Raw genomic sequence first — 15,640 nt, forward strand, 5'->3', positions numbered from 1 at the left:
TCCGATTTTATACACTACATGACCTCAAACCAAGACTACATGACCTCTAAACGTTGAATAATGTTCATAGATTTTCTAGAATCGGATTTCGACGCATAATGCTTTAGCCGAACAAAAATTAATTCGCAAGATAAGAAAACCCAAGTATTCCTGAAAGAATTTTTCATCAATCAACTAACTCATCAAGAATTTGACTTCATGGTTAGCCCTGGTCACCGAATTTATGCCTAGAAACCTTAAGTTATTCTTAAAAACTAGTTCTTTAGATCACCAAAGCAGATTACGTTTAGGTGGTTATCGGATTCTCCTTAAAAGTAACCATAAAATGGGGCCCTACAACAAAATTATCAGTAAAAAATATTTCAAAGTTCATTACATTTCAAATTTCATTAACAAAGTTCAAAGTAACGATTCACCTGGGTCCATCTAATCGATTTTTTTTAGATTTTAGTGCTTCCCATTCGAGGCGTAAAAAAAGAAAATTCAACCCATCAATCTCAAGCCGGTTCAGAGTGCATTCCTACTGTTCCATGAGCATAAGATTGTAAAAACAGTACAATATATGCATTTCTTTATTTGTCGATCAGCAGGCATGAGTATAAATAAAGAAATAGATAATATTCGACACGTAACAGACATCGGGCGCTGGTCGCAGCAGCTCTCCCAATACTGACCACTGCATCTCACTCACGCGCCGATAATATTGAGTTGACTTGAGACCGCCACAGAACGACACTCCTAGATCTTCACACCAGTCTGCTACACGGGACACTGAATAAAATATCTCCTGGAGGCCTGCACCAGTCTTACAGCATGCTGGCCTTAGCAAAAATTGATATAGCTGTCACAATGCTTCATGGCATAAAATTTTTAACCAGATTCGATCGTAATAGTTTCGTGCAAGCCTGTTTTTTCTATGCTCAGAATAACTTATTCAAACCGATTACTTACACGGATTACTTCCATGACAAAGGACGAACTATGAGGATTACGACAAATTCCACCAATGAGGTGTGATAAATTATATTTCATTTATGGTAAAGTTCAATAAAAAAATTTGAACTCATCATCTGAACTCATCAAGTGTTATTAACATTTTTACACGTTTTAATTTGTGGCGAATAAATCGAGAAGCGGGCGGGAAGTTTGAGGTTACGAGAAACTCAGTGGTTGCGATGGAGAGCTTGGCTTTGGATGTTTTAAAATTTATAGGGGCTAATTTAAAGAAAAAAACAATTTTGCAATGGGATTATGCAGACATAATAGTTCTTGAATCATTAGCCAAGCTCGACGCACTGACGCACTACTAAGCATGTTTAATCTTGGTCTTCTGATCATACGTCAACACCAGAGAAATTAGCAAGGTCGCTACTAAAAACCGAAATTATTATAAATAATATTTGAACTGATAACCCAAGTTACAGCTATTCTTGAGGCAGAGGCAGCACATGTGTGGCATCGCTGTTAATTGGTTGGGTGTATCAAGTTTTAAAGTTTTTACAAAGTTACGACCGCTCTACATTAGACAAAAAATAAGAGTTTCTGACGCTCTGGCCTTAAGATTTAATTACTGCACATAAAAAGGTAGTTGGTGGTAAATCGTATACTGATATAGGTATGTGAGATCTGTTTCAGCAATCCTGGAGGGCAAATTTCTGACGCACCGCATGCTATCACAGAGCAGCCTGGACGGAGTGTGCAGTAGTTTTTAATTTTATTTGGTGGATGTTGAAGAAATTCTTCAAGGAAAATCAGTTCAAAGTTAAAAACAGACATTAGAAATAATTAATTAGCGCAACATAACAAATTTCACCAAAAATAACACACAGGAATTAATGACGTAAGACGACGCCTATAGAGGAATAACGAAGAAGCAAAGCAGGCTCCGAGCTTAGCCAAAATTTAATGAGCAACACGAGCAATTCCAACACGAGCAATTTAGTGGTGAAAAGTGCAGATAACGATGAATGCCCGGCAGATGACGTTCTTCAACGATACCATTGAAAATATCCAGCACGTTAGGATGACAACAGAATCACGGCTAGCATCAACAATGTAGAGATGAATCATCGCTGAATCAAACAAATTATTCTAAAACGATAGAACGCTCCCGAAGGCCATATAAAAATTTCGTACCTATGAAAATAAAAGTATCATCATTAATAGAAAATCAGTTGCATGAAGAAGATCGCTCCCAATATCTGAAGCATCACAAGTTACAGCAGTTAAAAGGGCTGCACAAACAAAACAACACTACCATGTTAACGCTACAGACGCATGCATGTGCAGTGGTCGGTATTGCCATCTATTCTCGGGTAAGATAAGTAATAATAAAGTGAATTGTACCTGAGCACGAAGACCTACTATGAACACGATTTTTCAAGCCAACCAGCGTCAATTTCCATGTATATACCTTAACATGTTTTTACCTTTACATGTATTTACCAGTAGGGGTAGGCTTAGGATCGGCACGCAAGAACTGGAGCAGAAAACGGCACACAAAAGTCATGCGATGAAGCGTACATTATTATTACTGGTACAGTACATTAACCTTTATTACCTACATTTTCATAAGCTATGTGCTCTGCAACAAACTTTTATCAGTAATATCAGTTTTCTCACTAATTTATAGCACTTATTCTCCTTTATCGAAGCGATGAAGAGAGAAGATAAGCATTGCGAGAGGAAATACTAACTGTCACTACTGGTTATACGGAGAGCTTATCAAATGTTTTCCCTGAAAAATACGCAGGCAAGTACAGTCTTTCAGCACATTTTTGGTCAGAATGTTTCCTTTAACTAAGTTAATTTATCCCAATATTCATATTATAAATAGCTTTAAAACTAATAAACAACCACATCTGTAACAAACATCAAATAAAAAGAGCCTATTTAGCAGCTAGAGTCGTGGAAAAATAAAGCAAATTCTGGTTCTATATAATGAACACGCTGGCAATTTCCAGCAAGAGGGACACAGTATGCGATGCACAGACAAGAAAATCGCGCTTAACAGCATCTAAAGTTGGCAGAATATACGACGAACGACGCGGAAAACCCAGGTAAAGAATTAATATTTCTATAATCGTTGGATTCTGCGAATTTAGGGCGTGAGAATTATTATATAAATTAATGGGAAATATAATATTACAGCACTAATATTCTAAATCAGCACACCTATTCCCAAAGAAAACAACGAGTTGTCAACGATCAATTTGTTTAAGCTGGAAAATTTCTAGCTTGATTGAACCAGTGCCAGGAAAAAAAAACGATATTCCTGCGTTGTGTTCTGCGGGCGCGAAAGAAAACGGAAAGTCGAATGACACCTCACCATTTAAAAATAGAGCGAAGTTTCTCGGCATCACTCAAACATTCGTGGCTTTTTGCCCAGACTTTATAATCTCACAAAATATTGGAGAATTTGCCTTTAATCCAATCCTATTGTAAACAGGAGGTTACGAGTTCAACAGTTCTAAGGGTTCTGCTCTGACTCAAGTGCAGAATAACAAAAATTCAGTTTTCACTTGATTTTTCCCCTCACTATTTTACATTCTACAACTCAGAGATATACTCATATAGTAATTGTGGTCCTATACTGGGAACCCCGATCGTCAGACGAAAATTTGTCCGCACCGCGAAAATGTATTCGGTTGGAAGGAACTAATGGTCGTGTTTGGGTGCAGAGCGCGTCTTGTGATGAGTGTTTGTTGGTCAGGAAACTTGCGAGCTGAAGAGTTACGGAGACGTTTTAAAGAAGGCTTTTGTGTGACCGTTGACCTTTAGTAAATCTCGCTGCCAGTCGACAAAGATGTCAATGGAAGAAGAATGGAAACCTTAAGCTAACAAAAAGCAAGTCATTATTTATTAGGAACAAACGGAGCGCGTAGTGAGCGCGTAGTGAGCGCTTAACAGGCATTGCCATAAACTGTTAATTTCTACAGAGACGTCGCTCCTTGCTATCTACGATGCATTCAGACTAAACAATGCAGTCTCCTGCTCTGCTTGGACGGCCAGCGTAATCTTATCTGGACTTAGGCTCTGAACTGGCAGATTTGATTATAAATATAAATACCAACATGAAAATATAATAATAACAGTATTTTATATCATATATTTATACATTAGAAGGTTAGCCCGGCGGTTGCCAGTCAGTACTCATTTCAATTAGAGAATCCCGTCATTCTGAATCCCGCAACCCCGACCCCCGGCATCTCGAATACAGTTAATAATTTTGATATTAAAGTACGTTAATTAAAGAAAATCCGCACTTTTGCATGGTACTTCCATTTAACATGTTTCGAATTTTCCAGTAAACTGGAAATAATGCGTCTCTATAAAATTTACCTTTACGAATGAATGAATCAATCTCAATTTTATAGTCTAACTCTTCCCTTCATTTTTCAATTTCCAATGATTCCACTACTGAAAATATTTCATGTCCAGGTAATCTGGAAATGATGAGTGTCGCGTTTTGTATATCGGATTATTCTCATCCGAGAAAAGAAACCTTCGTACCAAAAAACCCACGTAGTTAGAAGTACGTTTGAAGGCATACCGGGAAATTGTGCTTCTGAATAATTCATGCATTGACCAGAGGTCTGATCCAAGAAGACCTATTATCTGGATCAGTGCAAGTCCCGCCAGCGCTGAGAATTACTGGAAGATGTCCAAAGAGGCCAAGGTCTAAGTGGGAAGGTCGCAACGAGCCATCATGGAGCAAAAGCTACTGAAGCTCAGTGAGATTCCCCCGTCTTCCTTCTCGAACTCTCGTCCAAATCGCTGTATGGGAATCTTAAGGAGCATTTAGCTGATCCCATACGCATTTAGGACTCGCAGGTCTTGTTTATATCCTCATTGCAATGTCTCAACCTATGGAGCGTCAGGCTGTAATTGGAGATTGCCTGTCGAGGAAATACATCGAATATCATCAACAAAAAGTTTGATATAATAAGTACGATGAGTTAGTGAAACCAAAATTTGTTTGTATCGATCATTTAATTTCACAATAAAAAAATTGTTGAAGGAACAAATTTCAAATTACAAGGTAGTACAACATAATCCGAAGCCGTACAATATTTTTTGTAAGATCAGGTTTTGACAGAAATTTTCAAACGTTGAAGACGTATAAAAATTCTTGTCATACGTCGAAGAATCTGTTCAGCGTCGCAAATCTCTGCGTGCAACGTCAGGAATCTCGGAACAATCAAGAGTATTGCTACACAAAGTTGTTGGTGGTCCATCAAACGGACATCATCTTTCGATCGTAATCAAATAAAAATTAAAAACTTCAATGCAGTTATTAGCTGCAATAACCTGGTTTAATCGAAAGAATTTATTCATTTTTACATTATCGCCGGCAAGACATTGCCAATATACAAATTTTATTTAAATCAAAATCACGGGTACGATTTTATCGAAGACTCTGAAATGTAATTATGATAGTTTTGGAGATAAGTTGTCGAACAATAATATTTGTGATGGACGTTAAGGTCAACGGAGGCATCGCGTGTCAAGCTAACATGGATGACGGGACAGCGCATTAATCGGCACAAGATGGGGGAAATTACTACCAAGGTCACTCCATTAAATTATACCTGTTAAGCCATCAACAAAAAATTTGCCTGAGAATAGAAATAATAGCTTAGGTCAAGAATTTTTCCATCATTTACAACCAACCTTGACAAAGTTTTCGCCTTTTTTACATTGTTGTGCTTAATCGACTGTCAGGGAAACTGTTGCGAAAAAGTTTGAATGCATCGATTGTCTAGTTGACTTGACTATTTTTCGGACAAATTTTAGCCGAGAAAAATGCTTTTTCAACTTAACAAGCACAAAATCAGTAAATACCATAACAACAAAACTCCTGAGGCTAGCTTCCGCCAGTCGTGCCCGAACAATAAGCACGTCACTCTATCGGTAAACTTTGTGGTGTACAGAAACTATTTAAACTATTCAATTGGCATTCGGAGAGGATAATTCGATCAAATTCCTAGTTGCCAGTAAACAGACAACGAGATCGTGGGGATGAGCTGCTTCAAGTTGATTTTACAAGCGTATGAGACAGAGTGATGAAATAAACTGACTCTAAACTGGCGTTTGAAGAAAATTATAACCCAGGAGCACGACAACATGGAGTTCTAATTAGAATATAATATGACATAATATAGTGGGGTCAGCTTCGATAGGCAATGTTGGCCTGACACCGATTCGTGACTACTCAGCGACTTTATATCGTGATTTTCACGACCTGGTGCGCGTTTCGAAACCTCCACTCGCAGCTGCTCATAGTTTAGTTATCTTAGACAAACGGCTACTCTGAGATGAAGTATATAACTTAGTCTTAACTCCTAACGACTAGAAGACTCTGCATCGAATGCCTAATTAAAAAATATTTCTTTTGAACGAAATACAGGCAAAAATGAGAGAGTCTTTATTTATTTTCATTTGATATTTGATTGAAATGCGGAGCTACAATATGACACCCATAATTTTGAAAAACGAGTTGCCGCCGGACTAGAACAAAGCAGTTTTCGTTCAACGTTCATTTTTTGCATCTAATCAACACCCAACAACATTTAAATTATATATGACGTTTGTAGTATAATATATAATTTAAAGCATAATGTAGTATAATATATTTGTAAACATCGATTTATTTTCACGTAATTATTCCAACCTAATTCCTTATCCTTATCTCGACAGCAAATTACCAAGGAGTCCCAGCAGGATCTTTTTCAAGCAGCATATTATAAACAATAATAGTGAGGAATTTGTACCTGAGAGCAGCAATAGAAGTGAAAATATTGGCAGTCCCAGTTAGAAAAAAATTTTTAGTTTATACTCAAGAATCTGAAACTAATTTCATTTCACCTCATATCCAGCAAAAATAAAATAAAACTTTCTCACCAGAATGGCGTCCATGGATCAACCCTCAATCGAATGAAGTTGATAAATACCTAAAAATAGAATGGTATTTATAACTTTACTTGATGTTTCACTATATTAGAAACTCATTCGTATGAAATGGAAAGTAGACTATGCTTAAACTTGCGAAGAATTTACAATCAATGCATGTCAGTCACCACGACAGTTATCATAGATGCAATAAACGCGTGTCTATTTGTTATTTCTGGTGCTAATTGAACAACGTCGACAATAGCTTCATATAACAGAGTGAAGCCTTTGACTCAGGCAGCACTCACTGACGAGCGTCCATTAATAGAGCCTCAAATAGACGTCGGCCAATTAGCCGTGAACAGCTAGAGGCTTCAGGCCCAGTCCCTCAACGGGTCCCGAGTTACAAAAGAAATCAAGGTTTCTTCTATTTTCCCAGTGAGCAATACCAGGAAAAGTCACCACAAAGAGTCTTCCCCTGACGGCAGAGTGGCTAGAAGCGTGTCCGGCGCGGACCCTCCCAGATAGACTTGACGCCAAAATTTAGAAAAAAAATTACGTTTCCGTCGATTAATTTTTGGCCGGATTTCAGGTTCATTCTTTTCAATGAAGCGGAAGTTCTTAGCGAATGGAAGCTTGGCATGAAGGTCAAAAGGTTTAACGTTCTAGCTTGGCCTAATCTCGGTAAGCTTCTAGGAAGATAATGGAAATTATCTTCGTTCTAACGCTTTCACTGAATATTTTTCATAATGAATATATTTCAACATTTAAAAAAATCAAAACTGAACCAGAACAGGTACAGATATATTTATATCAATTTAAATATCTGCAATATGAAATTTTTCACGCCCTAAATATAAAGATAAAATACTAAATATTTCATTTAAAACCCACTCAATAAGATACATGCAAATATATACGTCAATTAGCTTCAAATATCACTCATCAATTAACTTCACACAGCGTAGAATTCGTCTATAACGCATAGAATTATTATCTGGAAATCAGATTGAATCACATTCTCGTGACACAAGCTGGCAGATTAACCTATGCGGAATTTGTAAAATAACTAACACGAGGACACATTAATTTACGCGAGATTGGAAAATTTTACACCAAATAATATTAGTTTCAATTAAATAACTGTACGTCAATTAATTGCCCATCTATATAGTTATGTAAACAACGCAATTATTCGACTTTACGAGGAGTAATTTCAAATTTCACATACAATCACATATATCATTTTAATAAGCCAAGCAATAATTAGAAAGATCTCCACATTTTTCAGAGTTTAAAAAAACTTACAACCTATGACAGTTTCTTAAAATATTCACTCAGTGCCGGCCGATATCCTGCCGAAGAAGTTACATTTAGAATCTACCCAAAAGAGCAATTTTATTTTATTTTAATAACACGTTTTTAAAAGCATTATTAAACCAAATTTGTAATCACCGAAAAATTTAAGTTTACCATGATAATTTCCATAAGGTTTACATCGATTTTTTCAGGGCGTTGTTTTCGTACACGCACAGTTTGCGCTGTTCAGAAAATTCTAACAATAACAATTGTCGAAACCAACACATTACCACTCGTGAGTCAGTTCTATATAAGTAACCCATTTCGAAACCAGTATTGCGTGCACAGTGAAATTCTCGCCTTTTCACTCAATAATCCACAAACTTTTCCAATCACAGGTCTTACTCCTATAAAAATTAATAACAATTATTGTTTGTGTATTTTTCCTTCTCCGTTCCTTCCGCATCACGAAAAATTAGAATCATTTTAATCAAGAGGGATGAACCAAGTTGTGTTACAGAAAACTAATAGAACAGATAACGATGAAATGAAGCGATTGAGTGTGACAAAAGACTTTGAGGAAATGAGTGAAATGATCGGCGATGTGATGTTGCGGCCCAGGTCTTAAAGCTCAATTGATCCTTGATTGATTACTTCAGTTTAGTTTTCGAGATTGATCAGTCATCATCAAAATTGTTTTCCTACGTTACGTCAACCACGAACGGAAATATCCGTTCGCAGGACTAATTAACAAATATTTCCCTAAAGTGTGTAACAAGCAATTTATTGTAACGTCAGAACTCACATTACCGCTAGGCGGAGTATTTTCGTAGGTACTGAAAATTGGTATCGATAGCTTACAAAGACAAAAATTCAATAAAATTTATGAATTTCAAATTGGTGGTATCATTAATTACAAAACCGATGATTTTGCACAATTTTTTTATTTCGAAATTATTTGCCCCGATATTGCAGTCGGTCCGAGTCGTGCGATCGAGTAAACTATCTATTAGTAGATGTTGTGTGTGCACGCGCTCTACTGTACTGCGAAGACCTAAACTAAATGTCATTACTAAGCTCATCAGAAACTCTTGTCGCCAATGATACTCTTATTTATTTAATATCTACTCTAATATAGAACGTTAATACCAAATGATCAGCTTTAGAATTTACTATAAAATATTTACAATGAAAATAGTTCTTCACGAACATATGACTATGACTGTATTAATTGTATGACTATGTTTTATTGATAATAAGAACATGTGAATTTGAATTGAATTAAAACAAACAATGAAGAGCTTCAAATTTTAATTTAAGCAGGAGATCCGGAAAGTATCATAGTGGATTATTTCGCTACACACACAAGACGCGACACAAGGGAACGGACAGCGGCACTCTCATCGACACGACAGAGACTGCAATATTACAAGGGGGCCAAACAAGCCTACGAGAGCCACAAGAATCGCGAAATTTTTGTATGACAAAGTAAATGAGGCACTTTTAAAAATATTTTTCAGAAGTAATTTTATTTGTGTTCATGGCAAAATTCGTTTAATTTTAAAAAAATTAGAACTTGTCTGTTGATTGTATAGGCTATGAATTTTCTTTACATTTCAGTTTTTTTGACGGGTTTTGCAGTAATTTGTTTGAGCATTTCTGTACCAAGATTAAAATTTAATTCTAAATCAGTTTCTTGTCAAAGTCTAATCATGAATTATTAGTGAATCAATCAGGCAATTGAATGAGTGATGACAACACGTGTTATTGACGGGTGGCAGTGATATGTAAGGACAATTTTAAGACTTGGAACAACAGAGGGAGGTGTTTGCTCAACGCCTGTGGGTGTTCGAGAGCAAGCGTTGGCCTCCAAGACACAAATTACGAACAAAAATACGTGAGTGGGGAAGAGAGGGATGAGAGGAGGGGAGGAGAGGGATGACAACTGCTAGGAGAGCATCGTCTTGTTAACTCCGTGCTGCCACACTGCCGGCGATACACTGTAGGCTTGGAGCTGCCCTGGCTGCGTCACGGCCATGTCGCTTTTGGCGGGCCTAGGGTGCTCGTGGTGGTGGTGGAGGTGGTGGTGAGTGGTGGTGGTGGGGGAGGTGGTGGATGAGTGGTGGTGGGAGGTGAGGTGGTCGAGGTGGTGAGGACTAGTGGAGTAGTGGTGGTGCGGAGGTGGTAATGCTGGGAAGCGGTACATAGTTACAACATATTGCCTACACAGCAACCGCTGCATGCCACTTAATTATTATATTTACATGTAATTGTATATTATATAGATTTATTACTTTATAATAATTTTTATATCAAGATTATTATATTGAGGCGCAGTATTTTACCGTCGTTAAATCATATTTTAGAAAATTGTCAGACCACAAATTTACTCAAATTTAAATTCATTATACTTTATTTATCTATACATCAGCAGCACAAGCATGATTGCGTCTCTAAAGTCTCCATTGCATGCAACTGTGCTGAGCCACTTACTGCAATCAAACTTCTAGTACATAACTTGAAAAAACCTGATGTTTTACCAAACTTGAGAGTTGCCAAATATCACCAAATGACCAATAATTATAGATCGTAAAAAACTAGACTAATGGAAAGAAGCTACCTTTGAATTTGTTGTTTCGAATTTCGAATTCTCAGAAGTATTTTAATTCCTAGTATGGGCAAATGACTTTTTCCATTCGTGGAGATCTTGAAGCCATTAATGACATTTATTGAGAGTCTTTGTTAACATCAATAAATTTATTTTACATTTATTGACAGACAGTGGAACTTCATAGCGTTGCGATGATTATGCACAGCTTTCAATTCTATATAAGAATTTATCTAAGCAAACTAAGGATCAGAAATTATGTCAAAAAAAAACACAAGTGCGATAGCAAAATTTTCTGCCATTAATGCTAATGTTTTATTACAACCAGTATAGCTTCAGCGCAAGACAAAAAAAAAACAATATTAAGACAACAGTCCTGTTGTCTTGATATCAAAAGTTTTCTTATGCATAAACTAGTACAGACGAAAAAATAAATACATTCTGAGCTTGACTGTGAATGCAGTGAATGCATCCTTGCATATTCAAATATAGCAGCGCCCATTTGGACGCACTCGCTCATATTCCTTCACAAGCTACGGCAACATTTTTTATCCGTAAAGAATATATTTGCATGTCACGAGGACGTCGATCTTCAGGCTGACCACAGAGTCACTTTTATCTCATGGAACGGGTATATATGGAATATTTAAAGATAAAGATAAGTACAAAGGATGAAGCGTTATGAGAAAATTTTATGTGAGAACAAAGAAAAGGGAAGATAGTAACTGAAAGAAAAGGCAAGGGACAGGATGATGAAGAAATAAGAATCGAATGAACTACATTTACTTGCAACAGAATTAATTTCGAAGGGTAACAAAGAAAGAATTGTGCTCTAAAAATATCCACAAAAACGCGCAATGCATTTTTTAAGACGGCCTCCCACGGGAACAAATAGAAAACGAAAATTGTTTAATAATACAACAAGGGAACGTATAAAAGCAGGCCAGGAAAACGGCCAGCGCGTGAATAAATTCTAAGCGAAAAGACAGCAGAAATTCATTTCGAAGTGCAACAAGAAAACGCTAAGCGCAGGCCAGGAAGACTGCCCGTCACGTGCATAAATTCTAAGCGTAAAGCAACAGAAATTCATTTCAAAGTGCAACAAGAAAACGCTAAGCGCAGGCCAGGAAGACTGCCTGCCACGTGCACAAATTCCAAGCGAAAAGACAGCAGAAATTCATTTCAGAGTGCAACAAGAAAACGCTAAGCGTAGGCCAGGAAGACTGCCTGCCACGTGCACAAATTCCAAGCGAAAATATAGGAAAACTTCAACAAGAAAACGCTAAGCGCAGGTCAGGCAGACCTCCAGCCGCGTTCAAAGCTCCTCGGGCAAATCTCAGCTCGAGCGAAGGTGATTGAGCAAACACGGCAATCAGGCGCCACCTCACGCGCGGTCGCGCCTATGACAAGCCGAATAAATTTTATCAAAGAAGCAGACTGGCAACACGGAAAAATTCCTACCCGTGGGAGCAATCCTGATCCTGATGAATGGAGAGGTTCAAGGACTCCTAGGGCCAGCGTTTTAAAATTTCCCGAATAAGCAGATGTTGTTTCTGCTAAACAATTGTAAGCCCAAATATGCCAATTTAATTTCAAGCCCAGCGAAGTTTCAACTTGAAGTTTCCAGACATAATCGCACTAATGGAAGGTTGGGAAACTAACAGCAACATTTAAAAAGACAGGTCCTATTTGAGGATCATTAGAATGCAGGTAAGCAGCTACGATCTACATAGGAAAAAAACGTACAACGCTTCAAGAAAAGAAGTAAGACAATCATTGCAAGTTTTCAGCGTAGCTTAATCCCGCATACTTGCTGGCCAAGGAGAATGGGGATTAAGAACTGGTCAATGATTTGATTCTGTCTTATCCTAATGAGATGGAAATTTGCAAGAAGTTATTATCTCGTAGAATAAGAAAAAGGAATAATGAACTTCTGTATCAATATTTCGGTCGAATTCATGATCATTGTTAATTTATTCGTTAAATAATATGAACGTTAATTCGTTCATGAATGAAGGGGAAAAGACGAGACAATGGTATTGGGCAGTATTTATTCTATTTTAAATTTTTTGCCTCCACAAGAGAAAAGAAATTGTTCAAGTCACGAAGCTCTGAAATTTTCCAATATTGGACTCGGAATTTTAGCGTGACTGTCGTTATGTCACCCAATGTCTTTCAAGACCAATCAATGCCTTTAATAATATAAACTGAAAAAAATGCATCGTATTTAGGGACCTCAATACTCAGACAGTTGATGTATTCAAGCACAATTAAGAACTCGTATCTTAAAATAATGAACTATCATCAAACTTTCCTCTGTACCGCTTAAACATCGCTCCTCAGCTCATTTCAATAGCAATGTTCTTTAGACCCTAACGTATTGCACAAAACCTTGATATGAAATGGTATATGAACAATCTCTCCATTTATAGTTTCGAAATGGATATTCAGGGGCCGGCAAATCATATTTAAATGCAGACGTTTGAGTGACTGAAATAAATGAAAAGAATATATGATGAAACAAAGGAAATCAAAATGTAATAGTAAATTAATAACAAAAATGATCGCATTGAACCCATACTGAACTCAATTTCTCGGTGGATCGTACAAAGGCGTTTCATGTTGAGAAATTACAGAGTAAGAATCTGAAGTCGTAAAACAAACCGCTGCATCGCCGATGGCAGCAAAATCTGCATTAGTTGTCACCGAAAGTGCAGGCTCAAGCGTCAAAATATAGTGACGCTTGACTGCTATATGCTATGTACATATAGCAGACGCAGGGCTTATCAGTTGAGGCAACAGAGGCCGACATCGGCGAGAGCCAAGAGCTGCTGTTCACCAAATGCAACCAACAACAGCACGGTAATCCTGGACTATTCTTCTATTTTTCCGAGGAATACGTTGTTTCATTCTTTATGGTAGAACTTATTAATTTTGGCCTCGATAATTCTCGTAACAAGCGGGGAATTTAACCTATAATAATTGAGCTGCCTTCAAGATCACGCATACAACCATACAATCATGCGTTAATGTCTGGGGCCACGTACTGAAGGCTTTATTTACTTATTTATCTATCGATTAAGCCCCGACAAATTTAAAATTTAAATTTGCGATAACTTAAAGTTGAATAAGTTAAATTGTGCGATAACTATCATCGGCTAAACTTGCGATAAAATGCAAATACGCGAAATAGTACAAATACCATGGCTGGAGAACCAGAAGAAATCTATCGTACTACGAAAATAAATTGAGAACGAAAATGAACCACGCCAGTCGTGAGCACTGATCTCTCGATATACATAAAGAGCAACCTAATCCACGGCGGCGTAAGATTTGATTGGAGAAATGATTCAATGTTGGTCATTGGAGAAATGATTCAATGTTGGTCGTTGGAGAAATGATTGGTAATAATTGATCTGCAAAAAGGCACTAGACTTTCAAGCAATTATAATAAAATCTTTAGAAATTTATTTCTTGTCATTTTTAACGCACGATTGTAATGAACTGCAATCCATGTATACCTTTAAAAATTCTGTAGCTTATCACATATAATAATGTTTTCAGTACACAAATTACGCAATACATGAAAACTATTTGAAATGATGATCTTGTTCTTTTCACCCAGCAACATATCCAAGACTGTATCATTCGAAAATAGCGTTTAATCTGACGTTTCTCGGTAGTAGTATAACATTATTTTCTAAGTAAAAAGGGTGATGAAATTTAGCATGCTCGACGAAACATCGGAAGAGCACACAAAATATGAAGGAAGACGTAACACAAAGCTTCTATATACCCATGAGAAGCTTCAAAGCCCGCGGCATAAACGTGAGTTAAACTTTGAACGTAATATCTCAGGACTAATTTGAAACTCTACATATTTAAAACCCAGCAACTTTGTTGCTGTAAGAAATAAATTTCAACCTGAGAAGTATTGAGGGAAAAATTTGCTGAACCTGCAAGGTCAACATGCAAATTAAACACGGCTACACTTGCGGTCAACACAAGAGCCGCGTTCAGTAAAAGAGATTACATGAAATCTCGCGATAAATTTGAACATCCTGATGCTTGGGAAGTTAACTTCTACTTTTATTGCTAAAACATTCGTATTATACAACCGTTTATTTTCAGCCAGTCGTTTACAGTATCATTTAGACTAATAAATCCGTCTTTTATCATCCGTGGTATCATTTTACCTCATCTATCATTGGTATAAATTTATAACCTATCAAAGTAAAATTTACACCCTAAAAACAATATATTGCATCACATGCATTCATGCACTCACACGTGGCTGTATAAATGACATCATTTATATCCGAGCATCCTTTGTATCATTCGAATTTATGTGCCAGTTGCACTCACTTGACCCACGCTTCACGCAGCCAAAAATAACACCAGAACACAACATTTAAAAATATTTAAACAACAAGTCTCATTTTCTCTTCGAGAAACTCGCGCAAGGCAAGGGGGTCGAAGACGCGACCGAGATGGAAACTTTTCGAGTTTTGCGTCTCTTGTAGCGTGAGGCCGGAGAATGCAGAGTAGGGGTCACCGCGTGACCAGCAACTGGGCGCTTTTCTTGCATTTCTTTGAGAGGACTCGGAGCGATGTGGCCACACGTTGCCTCGGGTCAGCGTTAAAGAGGCACAGGCTGATACCGGGGGCTAGGGTTCTGCTGTGCTGAGGCATGAACTGAGGCTGCTGTGCTGAGGCATGAACTGAGGCTGCTGTGCTGGGGCATGAACTGAGGCTGCTGTGCTGGGGCATGAACTGAGGCAGCTGTGCTGGGGCATGAACTGAGGCTGCTGTGCTGGGGCATGAACTGAGGCTGCTGTGCTG

This window comes from Hyalella azteca, unplaced genomic scaffold, assembly GCF_000764305.2.
Source record: "Hyalella azteca isolate HAZT.00-mixed unplaced genomic scaffold, Hazt_2.0.2 contig47, whole genome shotgun sequence".
Lineage (NCBI taxonomy): Eukaryota > Metazoa > Arthropoda > Malacostraca > Amphipoda > Hyalellidae > Hyalella > Hyalella azteca.